Below are 21,591 nucleotides of genomic sequence, written 5' to 3'. Positions count from 1 at the left end.
AATGAATAAAAGTGTCTCAAGCAGGATTCACTTGGTACTAACACATTTATCTTCGACCTTATGGTTAGAAACAAGTTGATTGGCAAAGAATAGCTCTAGTTGTGACCTTTAGACTCTTGTGTTGACTAAAACAATCATCGAGTGGTTTCTTAGAACCATTTGTGATTTCCAATCTTAGCTAGGGTTGTTATGGGCCCTCGACTATGTTCTCTTTAACAATCCAGCAGCTTGAGAGGTGAGGTATTGAATTGCAAGTTCAAGTTCCGTGCCAATAAGTCTAGAACTTGCCCTGAATATTTGTCTAGGTAAAATTCTAAGTGTAGCTCGAGTTGAGAAATGATTGTAGGCTCTCCTTGATCCAATTTGAAACTTGAAAGCTTCCGTAGCCTACCAATGTGATATCCCTAGTCAACCCCTTTGAGTCGAAGCCCTTTTTCATTCAAGCCATGTTACAAGCCTTTATCCGTTTTACAATGACCCTCTCTTGGCACCCGATCTTTCCTTAGCATTCTTGATACAATTGGAAAAAGCATAAGTTTGGGGGAGAGACGAGGAATGTGAAAGTGATAAAAGGTAAAACGAACAAAGAAGAAATGAAGAAAAGGGAAGGCAAAGAAAAGGAAGAAAGGCCAAAAAGAAATATGTCTAAAAGAAAGTGAATAAAGTAGAAAGTTGAAGGGATTCAAAGAAAGCAATGATGAAAGGCATGGAGTGATTAGAAAAGGAGAAAAATGATTGTCGTGAGCAAGAAAGAGTGACATTACGTCTCTCTAGTTCCCCTAAGGAAGAAGAAAATGACTCAAAGAGACAAGAAAGTATGAGCCAAAAAGAGGAAATAGAGTGCTTAATGAAAGATGAAACCATCATATGCCGATAAGTCCTACCTTGATCCAAAAGCCTTCATTACATTCCCGCAAAAGCCCTATATAATTTCAAGTTGAGTGATCTTATATTAGTGGTGATTTACATAAGGGGCAAGCTTATGGTACTTAGAACCGGACTTGTGACATTCTTTTGAGAGAGATAAGCGCACTTCTTCACAATCCTTGTTTTGAGTGTTACATTCTAAAGTGAGATTTGCTCATGGAGAGTAGAGGAGGAGGAGTTTGGGTTCCACAATGACCTACTTGATAGAGCGAGTTTTCTTGGTGAATTAAGTCAACTCTTGATGCTCTAGTGTCACATTAGAATTATGGTACTCAAAAGGTCAAAACATGGTATTGTTGATAATTCATTTGTGTTGAGGGTAATTGTTAGTCCCAATTGATGCATGATTTATTCACCTTAGGCCAGCTGAAGTATCTTATTTTCTAGTGGAGGTGGGAATTACCTTATTTGCTTGAGGACAAGCAAAAGCTTATGTTTGGGGGAGTTGATAAGTAGGGATTTTAACCTATATTTTGCTCTCTTTTACTTGTGTTTTAGGCCAAAAATGCTTTAAGGTATTCCCGGAAACTAATGAAATATGCTTGCTTGTAGGAATTGTTCAAAATGAGCCAAAGGAATCAAAATCAACTCACAAAGGAGTCAAAAGTTGAACAAAAAACAAGGCAGGGGAAAGAGGTCTGAAGTGCAGACCACACAAATATTGTGCAGCTGCGAAATCCATGATGCGGCAGCGATCATAATTATGCGCTCCGCAAGAGGGATATTCAGAGAGTGTGATTTTGGGCTAATAATGAGCGCAAACCGCACCAGAAATGTGCGGCCGCGAAAGTCCCTGTGCGGCCGCAATTGAAATTATGCGGACCGCGATGACTGAGATTCGGAGAGCTGACAACTTGAGCAAAAGAGAGAAGTGTGGACCACACCAGAATTGTGTGGCCGCGGAAGTCCCTTGTGCAGCCGCGATCGAAATTATGCAGTCCGCAAGATGAAGAATCAGAGAGTTGATTTCAAGACAAACTCAAGCAAGTGCGGACCGCATCACTTTTATGCGGCCGCATAATCTGGAGCGCGGTCGCACTTAGAATTATGCGCTCCGCGAAAGTTCAGCTCAACCCAGATCCAAAGAGAAGAACGCGGATAGCATCAAAATTATGCGATCGCGAAAGCAAGAGTGCGGCCGCACTCAGAATTACGCGGCTACACAACCTTCGCAGGGGCATTTTTGTCAGATATTTTCAGCTTAGTATAAATAGAACTTATTGTCATTTTTAGGGGAGGTTATGTTTTGTATGAGCACCTAAGACGACTGACTTTTCTGTTTTCGGAAATTTTATACTAGATTCACTTCTTAACATTAGATTTTCATTCCATAAATTAATATTATGGATTTTATCTTTATTTCATCTTTAATTTCTGTTATTTTCATGAGTAGCTAAACCCGTAGCTGGGGTTATGACCCAACCCTAGTGTGGGTATTTAATGGGTATTTGCGTTTTGGGCTTGAATATGAATGGGTTAGTGATATTTAGCCTAATTCTTGCCTGAACACAAGAATTAATGGTGGCAAACATTGATTCATGCCTTTATGACTTAGTCTCTACTTGAGAAAGAGGGACTAAGTCTAGAAAAACTGGGCTAACAAAGAATTAGAGTGAACTCAAGAAATTGATAGCCCCAATTAAAGGTCTAAACCTAGGGATAGTAATACCCAACTTGAGCTAATATCACTTGATTTGCATGAATACCCATTTGGACTTGAGAAAGCCAAATTGGGCAAAATCATTCAAACTACGGAGAGGTATACAGTGAGTACTCCAGGTGTGATAGCTATATTACAATCCTAACTAATCAAACTTGCTCTAGATTTTGCTATCCGTTAGATATCCACCTAGGTAGAAGTCACTACCCTAGTCTCTTTAAACATTTGAAAAACAACAACAAAAATATTGTCCTTAGTTTCAATTATTGCAATCTTTAGAGTAAAGTTAGAAGTAGAAATCAAACCCAAACTTGTGGAAGTGTAATTAGATTCAAAACCCACATCTAGCTTAGATATAAACCTAATTCCAAACATTAACTCCCTGTGGATTCGATCCCGACCTAGTTGGGTAAAAACTGCATCGACCACCCTCGCTACTCAATAGTAGTGTAGGCTTGGACCTGATCAAGGCCCCACCTTATAGATTTTCTGGATATGGTGTTACTCATAACTGGACAAAACAAATCATATTTTAGTAGTTGCCATATTGGAAGGATAATCTTCCCCGACACAATTTTGATTTCATACATATTGAGAAGAACTATTTTGACAATTTGTTCAACAAAGTGATGAATGATAAGAATAAGACAAAAGATAACCCTGGAGGCTAGACTGGACTTACAAGAATATTACAGGCGACCTGAATTACATTTGCAGTCTACGAACAATGGTAAGCCCAAGGCTAGATACACATTCACTTTGGAACAAAGAGGACAAATTTGTGAGTGGGTTGCAAACCTAAAGATGCCCGAGGGTTATGCTTCAAACCTGGGAAAACGTGCCGATATGACTGAAGGAAAGTTGACTCATATGAAAAGTCATGACTATCATATCCTCATGGAAACCTTAATCCCTATTGGATTTTGTGGTTTGCCTGAAAATATCTGAAAACCCATCACAGAGATAAGTTTGTTCTTCAAAGACTTATGTTCTGCCACGTTAAGGGAAGAAAACCTATTTCAAATGAATCGAAACATTCCTATAATCAATAATAAGCTGGAAAGTATTTTTTCATGTGGTTTCTTTGATGTCATGGAACACCTTCCAATTCACCTTGTACACGAGGCGCGACTTGGACGGCCAGTTCAATGTAGGTGGATGTATCCATTCGAGAGGTAATGATTAAACCTTGATTTATTCTTGTAATTTTCTTTAACGTTATCGTCTAATATGACAATGTGCATGACTATCGGCAAGTGTAAACGATTTGTTAAGCAGAGGAATAGGATTGAAGGATCCATATGCGAAGCCTATCTTGCGAAGGAAACTGTCCATTTTTGTTCTTACTACTTTGACAATCATGTGTCATGTGCTAGAAATAAGCCCAATCAAAATAATGTCGTGATTGAGATTGATCCATTATATCCACCAATGTCTATATTCAATCAACTAGGCCGAGGCTCTAAAGATTGAACAAAAAGGGGCCTAAATAGTATGGAGTACAAATTAGCTTCAAATAATGTGTTGCTAAATTTTTCGGAAGTTCAACCGTTCCTTAAGTAAGTGTTGACGTAAGATTAATTTACATAGACTAATATTTAATTTGGTTGATGCAACTAACAAAATTTTCAATGTGTCACTCAATAACTTCGTGAGTCAATTTGGCCATGATGATGTATATTCTACATTTGAGGCATGGTTTAAAGAGTGTGTAAGTGCATCTTACATACTTTTTCACATGTGAATATACATACCTGGTCACTTGTGAATATACTTGCTCACTTGTGATTTATTTAACACTACATGTAGGTCAATAATCCAAACAACGGTGTTAATCAATTTTTGAAAGATATATCTTGGGGTCCTGCACCGATGGTTACAACTATGTCTAAGTATTTTGTGAATGGTTACAAATATTACACCGAGAAATGCTCCAAGTATAAACAAAAGTAATAACAGTGGGGTGTGTGTCAAAGGTGGTGAAGGCAACCAAGATGGGGAAAATGATTATTATGGTGTGATCAAAGAGATTCTAGAATTATCATATTCAGGTTGAACAAAAAGGGGCCTAAATAGTATGGAGTACAAATTAGCTTCAAATAATGTGTTGCTAAATTTTTCGGAAGTTCAACCGTTCCTTAAGTAAGTGTTGACGTAAGATTAATTTACATAGACTAATATTTAATTTGGTTGATGCAACTAACAAAATTTTCAATGTGTCGCTCAATAACTTCGTGAGTCAATTTGGCCATGATGATGTATATTCTACATTTGAGGCATGGTTTAAAGAGTGTGTAAGTGCATCTTACATACTTTTTCACATGTGAATATACATACCTGGTCACTTGTGAATATACTTGCTCACTTGTGATTTATTTAACACTACATGTAGGTCAATAATCCAAACAACGGTGTTAATCAATTTTTGAAAGATATATCTTGGGGTCCTGCACCGATGGTTACAACTATGTCTAAGTATTTTGTGAATGGTTACAAATATTACACCGAGAAATGCTCCAAGTATAAACAAAAGTAATAACAGTGGGGTGTGTGTCAAAGGTGGTGAAGGCAACCAAGATGGGGAAAATGATTATTATGGTGTGATCAAAGAGATTCTAGAATTATCATATTCAGGTTGGCCAAATATGAAGATGATACTTTTCCGATGCAAGTGGTTTGACCCAATACCTAGAAGAGGTACAAATGTACACTCGCAGTACAACATAATTGAGGTTAATAAAAAGATGGAGTATAATTGCTATGATCCTTTTATAATTGCAGAAAAGGTTAGGCAAGTGTATTATGCTCCATACCCATTGCGGAGGGATAAGGCTGATTGGTTGGTTATAATCAAAACTAAGCCTGTTGGTAGGGTGGAAGTTGAGAATGTGCTAGATGTTGCTTACCAAAATGATACCTGAAGTGTTAACCAAATGGTGGATGATCAGTTAGAAAATGACTTGGAGCATCCTCAACACATATTAGAAGAATTTGATATGGAGGAAATAACAATTATAGAAAATGAGGACGAAGAATCACCTAATGAAAATGAAATAAGTGAAGAGGAAGAATTTTTGGACGAGGAAGAATACTTCGAAGACGACTAGCATGCTAGTTTTTTCAAGCGCTCTCAACTTATATAGATTTATATTCTCAATTCTAACATTTTCTTTAATTTATGTAGATGACCGGTAAGGGTCGAGGTAGGTCTAGGAAGTATAAGAGGCCTATTGATCATGATGATGGTGCTACACCCTCGCTTCCTTCCACTCCACACTTGCATCCCTCTGCTACTGATGGCCGGCAACAATCTTCTAGGCACAAATCTTTTCCACCATATCCATCTATTTATCAAACTACCTATTATTCGCCCTTCCAGCAGTATTCTTATCATTCTGCACCACAGGGCTATACCCCCTTCGTCCACAAGATCCTGTATATAGTTATATGGGTCAATCGAGTAAGCAGTCATAGGGACATGTGATGATACGCCCGTCATCTGCTCCATTTGCTTCATCACCAGCTGGATCACACCCATCTAGATTTCAGCCAGCCGAATCTTAGCAGTGGCCTGGATCGCAATAAGGTTGTGGATTGCAGCCATCTTCATCAGCGACCCCGTCTCCCTCTCCACAGAGTTCATCTCCTAGCATTTTTAGACTTCGCCTTCAGGATAGTAGAGCTGAGCCAGATGCCCCCTTTCTATGCACGCTTCAGATTCATCGGAGGATGATGATCTAGAGGAAGTGCGGTATGATCGTTATCATAGGATGATCATCAGGCCGGAGGGCAATGGGTAAGATTTATTTATTACTTCTTTATTTTTGCTGAATTATAATAGCTACTCTTGTTTAATTAATGTAATTGTTATGTTGCAGATTCATACCTAATCATCGGACTACAAAGATAATCACTAAAGCTCTTGGCCGGTTCTACCGCATTTATGGGAGGATCTGCTGAGGTAGTGGACCACCGAGAAATTCAAAAAGAGGAGTGAATAGGGAAAGAAGGCCCGGGCAGCTGAGAAGGGTGGCTCCTTACACTCTGTGGGTGCAAGGAGCATGGGGACTACGATGAGACTACTGGTAATTCCTTAAAATATTTACATCTATTTTTATCGAACTATATTTATATATTTTAATTTAGTTAACATGTTTTATTATATTTGTAGGAAAAAACATATGGGAGGAAGATGACTCATGATGAGTTCTTCATGGAGACTCACATCCGGAAGAAGAAAGCACCGATAGATCCAACTAGATGGGTCGTGGACGGGGCGGAGACTGCATATGTAAGTTTTATAACTACTATAACTTGAAATTAATGTTTATAATATTATATGGTTAATAATTTTCTATCTTCTAAATAAAGGGTCGCTACAAGGCTAATGTAGAGGAGTACACTCAGAGCTTGCCACCGATTGAGCAAGGTGAGCGACCACCATTACAGACGAAGAAGCGCAGAAGATATGGTTGGATATTGTCGATGGTCCTAAAAAAGGGATAGCACACGACCTTCCAAATAGATCATTTCGGCGCTATAGGGATGGATTTCAAGGTATAGGGACTTCCGCCCAGGGCGAGATAATTGATAGGTCGACTCTCTCATCTATGGAGAAGAAGATTGCAAAGCTAACAACATAGCTTGAAGAGACAAAGACTAGAAAAAAAAGGGAGATAAACAATTAGATACCCTTCAAGTTCAGCTAGAAAAGAGGGACCGACAATTTAATATCCTTCAAGGTCAGCTAACCAATCTTCTTGCTAGTGGTGCTTTACCGATTCCCCGGTCTCGTCAACCTTCCCCAGATGGTAATCCTTTGAACCATGCCGACGATGAATGCTATAGTAGTGGAGATGAAGATGATGTAATACAAAATACTCATTGAATGATGTTTGAATTTTTAATTTTTAAAACGTTTTATTGTTGGGTATGATATTTTGTTAATATAGTTTAGTGGAGATGGAGATGGTGATAATATTTTGTTAATGTAGTTTTGATAGTTGTTATTGTTGTTCTTGTTGTTGTTATTGTTGATATTGTTGTTATTGTTGTTGTTATTGGTTGATATTGTTGTTATTGTTGTTGTTATTGGTTGAATGACAGCAATGTAATGTTGTCATTATAGGTGATTGTTTGTTGGTAGGTGGTGCAGATATAAAACAGTTGTTTTCTCGCAAAATAATACCCAAAAAACCGACCGACTTCGGTCGGAAATGTTCATATTAATTCCTAGAAAATCAAAATTACCGACCGAATTCGGTTGGAATTTATGATTTTAAATATTAATTATTTAAATAATACGACCGATTTCGGTCGGAATTAGCAATTTTAAATAAAAATGTATAATTTTATATTTTAACAATACCGACCGATTTCGGTCGGAAATGAATAATTTAAAAAATGAATAATTAAATTTCTGACCGAATTCGGTCGGTAATTTAAAAATAATTAAAAAATATTTTTAACAATACCGACCGAGGTCGGTCGGAATTGAATAATTTTTTAAAAAATTAAATAATTAAATTTTCGACCGAATTCGGTCGGTAATTTAAAAATAATTAAAAAATATTTTTAACAATACCGATCGACGTTGGTCGGCAAAATTAATTTGTGTCAGACATTTGGTCAAACTGCGTTGACAGTTAACGACCGACTTCAGTCGGAAAATAGTGACTGACTTCGGTCGCTCCCCGTTTGCGACCATTAGTTTATCGGCCAATTGAAAACAGTCTGAAATCGGTCGATTTTTGTTGGATTCCGACCGATTTCGGTCGGTTTTTCTGGACGTTTTTTTTGCAGTTTTTTAGTAATGATTAAAAAAGTTTATTTTTGGATAATGTTTGCATATTACAGCCAAAATATATTTAAATGTCAAATGCTGTTATAATTGTATAAAAATCATTCACTATAAAAATAAAACAATATCGGAACAAACAATGTTGTAGGGAAGTTTGAAGGAACATTGAAAGATCCTTATTTTGTTTTTGACGGTGCAAGTTGTTGCTGATGGCCACTTCGATATTTTGTAAGCTAAACATATAAGATAAGTTATTCGTGGTTATGCCACATATGAGTAATTTTGAACACTGTATAATCAGTTGAAGTCCATATTTTATGCGAATAATATGATGATCTGCTGATATATGTGTTATGAGTGTGATTCAATCTATTGAAGACTAACATACTTCACGAATTTGTCATTTGGTTACGCCATTTTCGAGACCAACGGGAAACTATCACATATATCACGTGAACTTATATTATGCTATATAAAGTTTTTCATTTTCCTTTCATATTTTCATGTTGGATTTGTCTAAGGTTACATGTACATCCCTTCTTCAGAAGCTTGTCAGCCTAAAAGCTTACCAATTATAATGGATCTGCCCTCATCAGCCCGCGTCACAATTGTCACGACCCCATTTCACCTATAGGTCGTGATGACGCCCAACACTACAGCTAGGCAAGCCAACTAGTGATTTAAACACATATTCAATTCTTTAAAAATTAACCGAGTAATTAAACTCTTCTTACTTGCAAGAATTAAGACAATATGAAAAGATCTGGTAAATTAAAATAACCAAAAAAAATAATTAAATCTAAAAAATTCTACTAGTGGGTGCCAAAATCTGGTGTAACAAGTGTACGAGCATCTAGTAGATTATACAAAATTTCTAAGAACTGTCTGAAATAAATAGACAGAATAAAAATACAAGGAGAGACACTAGCTGCTGCAGGATAACTCAGAAAGGCAGCTCACCACTAGGTTTCGGGGTATCGTGGATGCGCTCCGGTAGGTCCAACTATAGCACCGATCTCATGTCCTGCACATAAAAAGTGCAGCAAGTGTAGCATGTGTACGTAAACAATGTGTACCCTGTAAGTATCAAGTCTAATCTCTAAGAAGTAGTGACGAGAGGTCGACTTTAACACTCACTATGGGTCAATAATATTTTAATAGAAACATTTAATTAAACATAATTTTTTGTAGGTGAACCATAATAATTTCCTTAACAAATAAAAATAATTAATTCCTTAAATTTCAATAATTTTTAATTTATCAATTAGCTTCACAAGCTATAATTAAAATATCAAGGTATCGTGTAATTATTATTATTAGGCACGATCTCTGCTGAGGTCGTACAACCCGATCCAGAGTGTCGTGTACACTGCCGAGGGACGTGCGGTGCGATCCATAGATGCATCTATACTGCCGAGGCGTTCGGCCCGTTCCACAAGAAAGGATGACATTTTCTTATGAACCTCTGGAATGAGAAGTTATTATAACTATAACACATAAAGATGTATAATTTCTTTAATAATTAATTAATTTATACAAAAATTCAAGTATAAGGGGATGCAATTATCACAAGTATCTCATGATTTGAGTCCTAAACTACCCGGACATAGCATAATTAGTAGATACACACGGATCCTCGTCACCTCGTGCGAACGTAACCCCGCAATTAGCAACAATTATTATTTTAAATCACATATGGGGTAAATTCCCTCTTACAAGGTTAGACAGGAGACTTACCTTATCTCAAAGTCCACTTCCCGATCAAAACGTCGCGTAAAAACTTCAATTCGATGCCAAAAAATCCGAAACTATCCAAACGTTATATAAAATAAATAATACATGCTCAATAATTCGAAATTAGACTATTAAATAAATTACCCTATCCAAAATGGTAAATTCCTAAAATTCACCCCGGACCCACGTGCCTGAATTTCGGAAATTTTCGGAGGAAATCGTTACCCATAATCTCAAGAACTCAAATATACAATTTCCATCCAATTCTATATCCATTTTCGTGGTTAAAATCTCATTTCATATAAAAAAAACTAAGTTTTTCATCTAAACCCTTGATTTTCAAGATTTACCGGTTATAATCAACCCATAATCTATATATTTAACTCAAAGTGTGTAGAATTAACTTACCTTCAAGTTGCTAGATGAAATCCCCCCTCAAAAAGCTCCAATATCGCCCAAAAATGGTGGAATTACGGGCTAAAATGGCTGAGCCTCGCCCATTTAAAACGTTCTCCCCAGCAGTAATTTCGCACCTACGGATAGCTAGCCGCACCTGCGAAAAAAGCCTCGCAGGTTCGAGTTTCCCTCGCCTGGCCAAGCTTCGCATCTGCGCCCTAAGGACCGCACATGCGCGTCTGCTTCTGCGGTGCTTCTTCCGCACCTGCGACTCTAGCCGCTTCTGCGCCGTATTGCATCGCACCTGCGCGCTCGCAGGTGCGCCAACAATCTCGCTCATGCGATTCCTTGGCGTGCTTGTCTTGTCCGCTTCTGCGGCTCGTGGCTCGCTTCTGCGAGCTCGCACCTGTGGCTGGCCAAGCGCAGGTGCTGTTAGGGGTGGGCATTCATTATTTCGGTTCGGTATTTAAGAATTTCGATTCGATATTTCGGTATTCGGTTTATCAATTGTCTATACCAAATACCGTACCAAATTATTTTGGTACGGTTCAGTTTTTCTTATTTTGGTTCGGTACTGTTTCGGTTTAATAGTCGCTAAATAAGCAACACTAACGAGTGACAACAGTGCACAATTCTATGCAACAGTGCACTGTTCACAACGATTAAGGACTAAGGAGTGCAACATCTTCACAGTGTGCAATTCAAACTTCAAAGCTGCCAATTCAAAGTGCACATTGTACAATTCAAAGCTTAACTCACACAGTGCAGCAGAATTCAAAGTGCACCTTGCACAATTCACAATTCTGCCTAACTCACACATTGCACAATGATTAAGGACTAAGGAGTGCAACATCTTCACAAAATTGTGCAAATAAATTCAGCATTATTAAACTCCTGAAATTAACCCAATACTAACACAATTAATCAGATTGAAAAATAAAATCAGAAAAGAGGCAAGACACATATTAACAGTGACATAATTAATTAAATCAACCTAGTTAAGCGACGATACAAGCAGAAACGAATTAAATGAAATAGAATAACGAGTACTTAATTACCACTTTGTATTCCTTTGACCGTGGGCCTCTTTGACCTTTTTTTATCAGCCTCACTGGGGCTCCCTTCAAGACTTCCACCTTGAGTAGTGCTTCTGTACACATGAAGCAAAAGTTTAGTTGATACATAAAATTGGTTTTTAAAAAACCAAAATCGTTTATTGTAAATGCAAAAAGAAATTCAGTACTGCACCTATTAGAAGAAGAGAGATCCCCCCAACACAACAGTAAACACAAGTTTGTTGTAAGATAGTGTACCAACTGTAAAAAGGCTCTTCTCACCATCATAGGCAAAATCTTTGCCGGCTAGCTCCAATGCATACGTTTGTTGCACCTTGTCCAGAATTTTTCGTCCTATGCCTTTTGCCTCTACAGGATTTTCATCTTCATAATTTAGAGCAACCTGAGGCAATAATAATCATTATTTTTTCAGTTCACTTTGAAATATTCATACCCCAAAATTCAACACTACAGCTACATCAAAATTCATACCCCAAAATTCAAAATAACATTCCTTCTCCAACAGTACAACTATTATTATAAAAACAAACTGAAGATTAAAGAATGAAAAGTTATGAACCTGTTGAATAGTTGAAGATTGACGAATAAAGTAAACAATGAGGAAATCAGAAGTAGAGTCGTCAGCGCCGAGGTCGTGAAGTCGCTATGACATCGTCTGACTCGCCGAGGTTCTCGCTTCTCTGAGTTATCTCTCACAGTCATAGTAGCCGATCTCTATTCTCTTAGGTTAGGTTTCTCCGTTTCTGTTTCTCCATTTCTAATTCCCTAATCCCTATAGTGAAAGACTAAAGAGGTTTCTGTTGGGCCTTATTGGGTTGGACTGAGGCGTTGGGCACTCGGGCAGTGTAGAGAATTAGATATATAACATATTGGGTTGGGCTGGGTATTATAGGTCCAACATAAAATTCTTCAAAAATTCGGTATTTCGGTATATCAAAATTTTAAGATCCTAATACCGAGGACCGTACTGTTATACCTAAATACCGAAAATATAATACCGAATTATACCGAAAAAACTGAAACTGAAATACCGAATTAATTCGATCCGGTTCGGAATTCAATTTTTCTGATTTTATGCCCACCCCTAGGTGCGGTTGTAGCAGAAGCCGGAAGCTTCAGCTGCCGCCCCACAGTCCAAATTTGATCTGAGCCTCGTCCGGTTAACACCCGAGGCCCCCGAGGCCCCGCCCGAACATGCCAACAAGTTTGAAATCATAAAACAGACTCGCTCGAACCCTCAGAATGTGTAAAACAACATAAAATCTAAGAATTATACCCCAAACCAAATTGATTCAACTTAGAATTTTCAAAATTTTCAAACATACTCCGAACGCGCCGAAACATACTTAAACTACTCGGAATGACACCAAATTTTATGTACAGATCTTAAATCACCATACGAAACTATTCCCAAGTTCGGAATTCCAAACGGACTTCAATTACTCCAAAACCTACTCCAACCCAAATTTAAATAGTTAATTTTCACTATTAAGCGTCGAAACGCTCCCGGTTGTCAAAAACCCGATTCGACCATGCGCCCAAGTCCAAAATCGCCATACAAACCTATTAGAACTGTCAAATCCCGATTCTGGGATCGTTTTCTAAAAATGTTGACCGAAGTCAAACTTGGTCTTTTAAAGCCAAACTAAAGAACTAAGTGTTCCGATTTCAAATGGAGCCATCTCGATGCTGGATTGGTAACTGTTATTATAAGAAAACTCGGCCAAAGGAAAGAAACGATCCCACTGACCTCCAAAGTCAATAACACATGCCCTGAGCATATTCTCCAAAATCTGAACTGTCCGCTCCGACTGCCCGTCGGTCTGCTGATGAAAGGTTGTGCTGAGCTCCACACGGGTCCCCAATTCACTCTATACTGCTCTCCAGAAATATGAAGTAAACTGAGGGCCTCTATCTGATATGATGGAAATTGGCACACCGTGCAACCGAACTATCTCCTGAATATAAATCTGGGCCAGCCTCTCTGAAGTATACGTAGTCACAACCGGAATAAAATGTGCCGACTTGGTCAACCTGTCGACAATGACCCAAACTGCATCAAACTTCTGCAAGGTCCGCGGAAACCCAACTACAAAGTCCATAGTAATGTGTTCCCATTCCCACTCCGGTATAGTCATCTGCTGAAGTAGGCCACTTGGCCTCTGGTGCTCATATTTAACTTGCTGGAAATTTAGACACCTAGCTACATACTCAACTATGTCCGTTTTCATTTGCCGCCACCAATAATGTTGCCTCAGGTCATGATACATCTTCGTAGCACTTGGATGAATAGAATACCGAGAACTGTGTGCCTCCTCTAGGATCTTCTCCCTCAGTCCATCCTCATTAGGAACACATACGCGATCCCGGAGTCGCAGAACACCATCTCCGCCTATAGTAACCTCCTTGGTACCACCTCATAGTATCGTTTCTCGAAGAACCAATAAGTGTGGATCATCATACTTGCGAGCATTGATCTGCTCAAATAGTGAAGACTGGGTTACAACACACGCAAGAACTCGACTGGGCTCTGAAATATCCAATGACTGAATGTCCAAAGCTAATGGCTTTTCTTCTGCTTCAATAAAAGCCAAACTACCCATTCTCTCTGCCTTTCTACTTAAGGCGTCTCCAACTACATTTGCTTTACCTGGATGATACAGGATAGTGATATCATAATCTTTTAGCAACTCCAGCCATCTGCGTTGCCTCAAATTTAGATTCCTTTGCTTGAATAAATGCTACAAACTACGATGATCAGTGTAAACCTCACAAGATACCCCATAAAGATAGTGCCTCCAAATATTAAGAGCGTGAATAATCGCAGCTAACTCCAAATCATGTACTGGGTAATTCTTCTCGTGGGGTTTCAACTGACGTGAAACATATGCAATAACTCGCCCCTCCTGCATTAATACACAACCAAACCCAACGTGTGAAGCATCATAATACACTGTATACATTCCCGAACCGGAAGGAAACACTAACACCGGTGATGTAGTCAATGCTATCTTGAGCTTCTCAAAGCTCACATCACAATCATCGGACCATCGGAACAGAGCACCCTTCTGGGTTAATTTGGTCAAAGGTGCTGCAATAGATGAAAAGCCCTCCACGAACCGACGATAATAACCTGGTAACCACAAGAAACTCCTGATCTTAGTAGGCGAAGTGGGACGATGCAATTCTGAACTGCCTCGATCTTTTTGGGATCAACTTTAATACCCTCGCCCGATATAATATTCCCCAAAAATGATACAGAATCTAGCCAAAACTCACATTTAGAGAACTTAGCATATAGCTTTAGAGACCACAACATCTGAAGCACCACTCTCATATGTTGCTCGTGCTCCTCCTTACTGCGTGAGTAGATCAAAATGTCATCAATGAAGACAATGATAAGAGAATTAATGTATGGCCTGAATACCCTGTTCATCAGATCCATAAATGCCGTCGGGGCATTAGTCAAACCGAAGGGCATCACCAGAAACTCATAATGACCATATATGGTCTGGAAAGCAGTATTCGGATCATCCGAATCCCGAATCTTCAACTGATGGTACGCCGACCTCAAGTCAATCTTAGAGAACACCCTAGCACCCTGTGACTGGTCAAATAGATCATCAATACGTGGCAATGGGTACTTGTTCTTATTAGTGACTTTGTTCAATTGGCGATAATTAATATATATTCGCATCGTTCCATCCTTCTTCTTCATAAATAATACCGGTTCACCCAAAGGCGATACACTCGGTCTGATGAACCCTTTGGCTAGTAACTCCTCAAGTTGTTCTTTCAACTCCTTCAATTCTTTCAGTGCCATACGACATGGTATGATAGATATAGGCTGGGTATCTGGAGCCCAGTCAATACATAAATCAATATCACGATCTGGTTCCATGCCTGGAAGATCTGAAGGAAATACATCGGAGAACTCCCGGACTACAAGCACTAAATCAATCATCGGCGTCTCTGCAGTAGTATCCCGAACATAGGATGGATAAGCCAAGAAACCCTTATCGACCATGTATCGAGCCTTCAGAAAAGAAATAACCGATTAGATGCACTAACAGACGAACCCTTCCACTCCAACCTAGGCAATGCTGGAATAGCCAAGGTAACAATCTTGGCATGGCTATCTAGGATGGCATGGTATGGAGATAACCAGTCCATGCCCAGGATGATTTCAAAGTCGGTCATCTCAAGCAGCAGAAGATCTGCTCTAGTTTTATAACCACAGAATGTAAAATAATATAGGACTGGTAGATCTGATTCATTATAACAGAATCGCCCATAGGAGTGGACACAAAAACAGGAGTACCCAAGGACTCATGAGAAACACCCAGGAAATGAGAAAATAGAGATGACACATAGGAATATGTAGACCCTGGATCAAATAATACGGAGGCATCTTTGCCGCAAACAGAAATAATACATGTGATCACAGCATTTGAGGCCTCTACGTCTGGTTTGGCCGAAAAAGCATAGAACCGAGCTAGAGCGCCACCTGGCTAGCCTCCATCTCTAGGATGGCCCCTAACCACCTGCCATCCACCTCTGGGTGGTCGGATGGCTGGTGGAGCAAATTTTGCGGTAATCATAGGCTGCTGACCCTGCTGCACTAGCTTACCCCGAAGCCTGGGGCAGAATCTCCGCATGTGACTGCAATCCCTGCACTTGTAACAACTTATCGGTGCGATGGGTTGCTGACTAGAAGTCTGGTCCTGGTGACCTGAATACCCACTGGAAGAACCCTAAATAACTGGTGGGCGACAAGAGCTCTCTGGCATAGCACTAAAATAAGGTCGCACTGGAGTACCCCGAGGAGGCGGTGGTGCTGGATATGGGGGCCTGCTAGACTTCCCTCTCACGAACTGACCTCTACCCCTGGATGGAGCACTTCTAAACTCTCCAGAATATCTAAACCATTTATCTCTCATAACCTGCTCTCGGCTACCCTGACGCACACCCTCAATCCTCCGGGTTATCTCCACGACCAACTCATAAGAAGTACCCATCTCAACCTCTCGGGCCATAGTGGCCTGAATGGTAGTATGCAAACCCGCAACAAACCTCCATACTCTCTTTGCATCAGTAGGGAATATCATAAGTGCATGGAGAGAAAACTCAGAGAACCTCGCCTCATAATTGGTCACTGATATCTGGCCCTGTTGGAGTTGCTCGAAATGAAACCGCAACTCTTCCCTCTGGGAGGGTGGAATATACCTATCCAGGAAAATACGGGTGAATCTGTCCCAAGTCATGGGAGGAGAATCTGCTGGTCTGCCAAGAAGATAAGATTTTCATCATCTACGGGCCTTGCCCTTTAGCTGAATTGTAGGAAAGTCTACCCCATGAGACTCCAATATCCTCATGTTGTGTAGTCTGTCCCTGCACCGATCAATGAAGTCATGGGGATCCTCATGTTGCTCTCTCCCAAAAATAGGAGGATGTAGCCTAGTCTATCTGTCCAATAGCTTCTGCGGCTCAGTGGCTGCAACTAGTCTGGGCTCAGGTGTAGCTGCTACCACTGGTTGGACCCCACCTACGGGTAGTGCACCCTGGGTTTGATACACATCAATTTCCTCCCATGAGCCTATGCGGTAGGAGTCTATGCTCCCCCTCCCGCCTGAGATGTGGTTGGGTCTACCGAAAATAAACCAGCCTGAGTCATAGTGTCCATGAATCGCAGAATATGGCCCATGACCTCCTGGAATCCCGGTGTAGACGTAAATTCCACCGTAGCTGGCTCTGCTACGGGCACCTTGCCCTGCTCCTCGATAATAGGATCCTCTACTGGATCAACTGGTGGTATAACTGGGATAACTTTGGGATGTCCTCGTCCCCTACCACGGGCTGGAGCCCTCCCTCGGCCTCTAACAACAGGGGGAGTAGCTCTTCCCTGATCTGGAACCTCATTAGAGCGCGTTCTCACCATCTGTGAGAGAATAAGAGAAAGATATTTAGTACATAAATTGCACGATGGAATATGAAGAAAGGTAGTTTCCTAACACCCTATAGCCTCTCAAAGATAAGTACAGACGTCTCCGTACCGATACGCAAGACTATATTAGGCCTGCACATAACTTGTGAGACCTACGTGTACCTAGTGATCTGATACCATGTTATCATGACCCAATTTCACCTATAGGTCGTGATGGCGCCCAACACCACAACTAGGCAAGCCAACTAGTGATTTAAACACATATTCAATTCTTTAAAAATTAACCGAGTAATTAAACTCTTCTTGCTTTCAAGAATTAAGACAATATGAAAAGATCTGGTAAATTAAAATAACCAAGAAAATAATTAAATCTAAAAAGTTCTTCTAGTGTGTGCCAAGATCTGGTGTCACAAGTGTATCAGCAACTAGTATATTATATAAAATTTCTAAATATTGTCTGAAATAAATAGACAGAATAAAAATACAAGGAGAGGCACAAGCTGCTGCAGGATAACTCAGAAAGGCAGCTCACCACTAGGCCTCAGGGTATCGTGGATACACTCCGGTAGGTCCAACTATAGCATCGATCTCAGGTCCTGCACATAAAAAGTGCAGCAAGTATAGCATGGGTACGCAAAAAACGTGTACCCAGTAATTATCAAGCCTAATCTCGAAGAAGTAGTGACGAGAGGTCGACTTTGACACTCACTATGAGTTAATAATATTACAATAGAAATATTTAATTAAACATGAATTTTTTTAGGCGAACCACAATAATTTCCTTAAAAACAGAAATAATTAATTCCTTAAATTCCAATAATTTCTAATTTATCAATTAGCTTGCTGCAATAACTCATGCTACACTTGCTGCACATTTTTTGTGTAGGTACGTATATTTCTAGTGGCCTTGTGGGCGCAGAGGTGTGGTTAATGCAGAGAATTAGGTGAGTTGCATACTATATTACGATCTGCAGCCAGTAAAGTCTCCTTCAGAGTTATTTATATTTTTCCTGTCTAATTTGTATTCCGGACAGTTACTGTAATTTATTTTATATTCCTAGCAAATGCTCAGGCACTTGTGACACCTACTTTTGGGAGTGGTTATGGATTGTTTAATAATTTAGTTGCTAAATTATTTATCACTTACTTTATGAGTTCTATATTTACTATTTAATTGAGGAAATTTTGATTTCAAAAGTACTAAAATGGGTAATTAAATTAATTAGTCAAGGTTGTCTTGCCTGACAACGGTGTTAGGCACCATCACGACCTTTAATGGGTTTTGGGTCGTGACAACATGGTATCAGAGCACTAGGTTCATTTAGGTCTCATGAGTCATGAGCAAGTCTAGTAGAGTCTTGCGGATCGGTACGGAGACATCTGTACCTATCTTCGAGAGGCTACATGACTATTAGGAGCACTTCCCTTCTTGATTCCTCATCGTGCAATTAAATTCCTTTGAGACTTATGCCTTTGTTTCTTTCCTATTAAATCTTGTGCGACGTGAAATGCTTGCTATAAATTGGGAATTGAGGAATTGTAATAGTAGTACAGATGTGGTGCAGGATGTTTCTCCCTACGTAATTGATTGATCTATTGTCGTCGCCTTGGAGAATGTTGTTTTGTTATTCCAGCTCATTAGCTATATTTCGAATGGTTTTGAGGCTATGCATAGGTTTCTACGATGTTCATGAGTTATTATCTCGAGGAATTGATGTAGTGGCGGGGTGCTCATTTATGTGCCGACGCAGTGAACGACTTGAAAGAAGGTTTTTCTCAGTACATGATGTAGGGGTTCAGCGTTTAATCCGAGTAAAGGAAAGGTAATCGTACTATGAATGTCCAGGTTTGGGGTTGATGGAGTAATGAGGCTTAATATTTTTGAGCGTGGTAGAGTTCTCAATTGTGATGTGGTGTCATCGCCTTGTTAAATGCGTTAAGGTTCGCGGGTGTTATGGTTTTCTTCAACTCGCCTTTACGGCGGGGTGTTAGGAATTGGTGTCGGGGAAGCAGTTGTCAGAAATCGTGGTGTGCAGTGGTTCAGGATCGAATCGGTGTTCCTAGTGTTGATGGCTCAAGAAGGATGATCTTCGGAGAGGTTTAAAGCTGGTAGCGATCTATTGGTTCAAGTGCTACAGAGACGGATTTTGAGTTAAGGCAACGACTAGGCAGCGGAGGATGAGGAAGGACATGTGGGAGGTGTCTTGTGGTGGTTAAGTTCCTAGAAGGCCAAGTGTGAGAAACAAAAGTCAAGTAGTTGCTTAAAGGAGAGGGTTTGACCAAAGTGGGAGAGCGGCAGAGTAACATATGGGTTTTGTGGTAGGATAGCTACACGCCTTGGGGAAAGTTTGTAGTAATTTGATATTCATTGTGGACAGTGACTAGGTTTACGGGCTTTATTTGTAATATTGGCTACTATATTGAGGAAGATTGGGTGCGACATGAGGGAGTTGCTTAATAGGAAGCAAGATACAACATGACTTTGGATTGGAATGTATTGTCCCACCATTAGTTAATGTCAACGGGGAGTGAACGGACTTGTACAGCTGGTTAACGAGCACGAGCTCATGATGGTTTATTGGTTTTGTGGTAATAGTACTCGGTGCAGCATTATTGAAGGATGTCGGCATGGAATTTCCATAGGTGGGATATATCCAATAAGCATATTAGTGGTTTGCGGGGTGTTGATGGAACTTCTACGAAGAATTTTACTGACTATCCAGTAAGAGGTCAAGTATGTGAATGTGGCTAGTGATTCAGAATGTTCATGAAAGGTTTAACATAAGGATTTCGAGGAAATTGGTGGGTCGATTATGCGAGATTGTGTCAATGGGGCATAATGAGTCTTAGTGGGTTCCAGAGTTATGTAATTGTAGCTTCAAGCTAAGTGGAAGAGCCCCACCGTCTACAATTGGATTGTACGGTTGTCTATTTGTGAGGTTTCTGGTTATCGGTGTATTGGTCGGTCATTACAACTAAGGAAAGAAAATATTAGTGGTAATTTGAGCAAAGGATTTGGGGAATGTGTGCCATATTTGGCCTTATTGATTCATGTTCAGGCTTTGGGAAGACTCAGAGTCTATGCTTCGTGTTGATGTGATGTACAAGGAAGGTGATTCGGCCGAGTGTTTCTTTGAGAGAGCGTTCAATTGCTAGCAGAGCCTTGGAGTTGATTATATTCGGGACCAGGTCAGAATGGGTTACTTTCAACAATGGTCCTAGTGAATTCAAAAGTTAAAGTGCGGTGCCTAAGGATTTCGAGCCTGTAGTATGGTTAAGTATCAAGCTTTTGCAGCAGATTATGAAAGCGGCTTGGAGTGTTCTATGTTATCTTTGGGTTGTGGTATAGCATTGGAGGAATGGAAGAATATAACTTCGGATTCATAGAGGGATTTTCCAGAATAGGTGTACCAGTTGAAGATGCGAATATGCGCATAAGGAGGGTATTAGATGGTTTGTGGGTTTTGGAGACAACGTGGTCTCATGAAATGAGGTCACTTAGGATGAGTGCGGATTTGGGTCCATGATGTTTTGAATGGGGCTATTATTATTCCTAAGGCAAGTCCAGAGTAAATTAGAAGAAGTTGGATCAGTTAGCAATGGTTGAATTGGCATGATGGTGGCGATGATTAGTTCCTTTAGCTTGTTAAGTTATACAGGTGGTTGTAGCGGTACGTGCAAGGCTTGGTGGCCGCAGTAATTTGATTTATTTGGAGGTAGTTGATTCAAATGGCTTTGTTGTATAAATGGAGTCCGGAAGACTTATGATGGTTGAGATCACGGTTTGAGGTTGTGTCTTTTTCTACTATTTGGGGAAATTCGGTTACGTGTTGCATTGGCCCTTCTGAAATGATGCTAAGTGGAAGGTTCTAGTCAGTTAAGTGTTTAATTCTACTAGTAATTCAAGGGTTATGGTGAATACGCGTATTTATCGCGTAGCGGCATGATAAGTGCGGTAAGTGATATGGAAATTGGAAGTTGAGGATCGAGGTTGCAGTTCGGTATTGGCAGGGATGTCACGAGCTCGGACGAACAGGGAAGGATTCAAATGTTT

Source organism: Nicotiana tabacum, unplaced genomic scaffold (assembly GCF_000715075.1).
Source record: "Nicotiana tabacum cultivar K326 unplaced genomic scaffold, ASM71507v2 Un00079, whole genome shotgun sequence".
NCBI classification, from domain to species: Eukaryota; Viridiplantae; Streptophyta; class Magnoliopsida; order Solanales; family Solanaceae; genus Nicotiana; species Nicotiana tabacum.
This window is presented reverse-complemented; position numbering follows the sequence as displayed.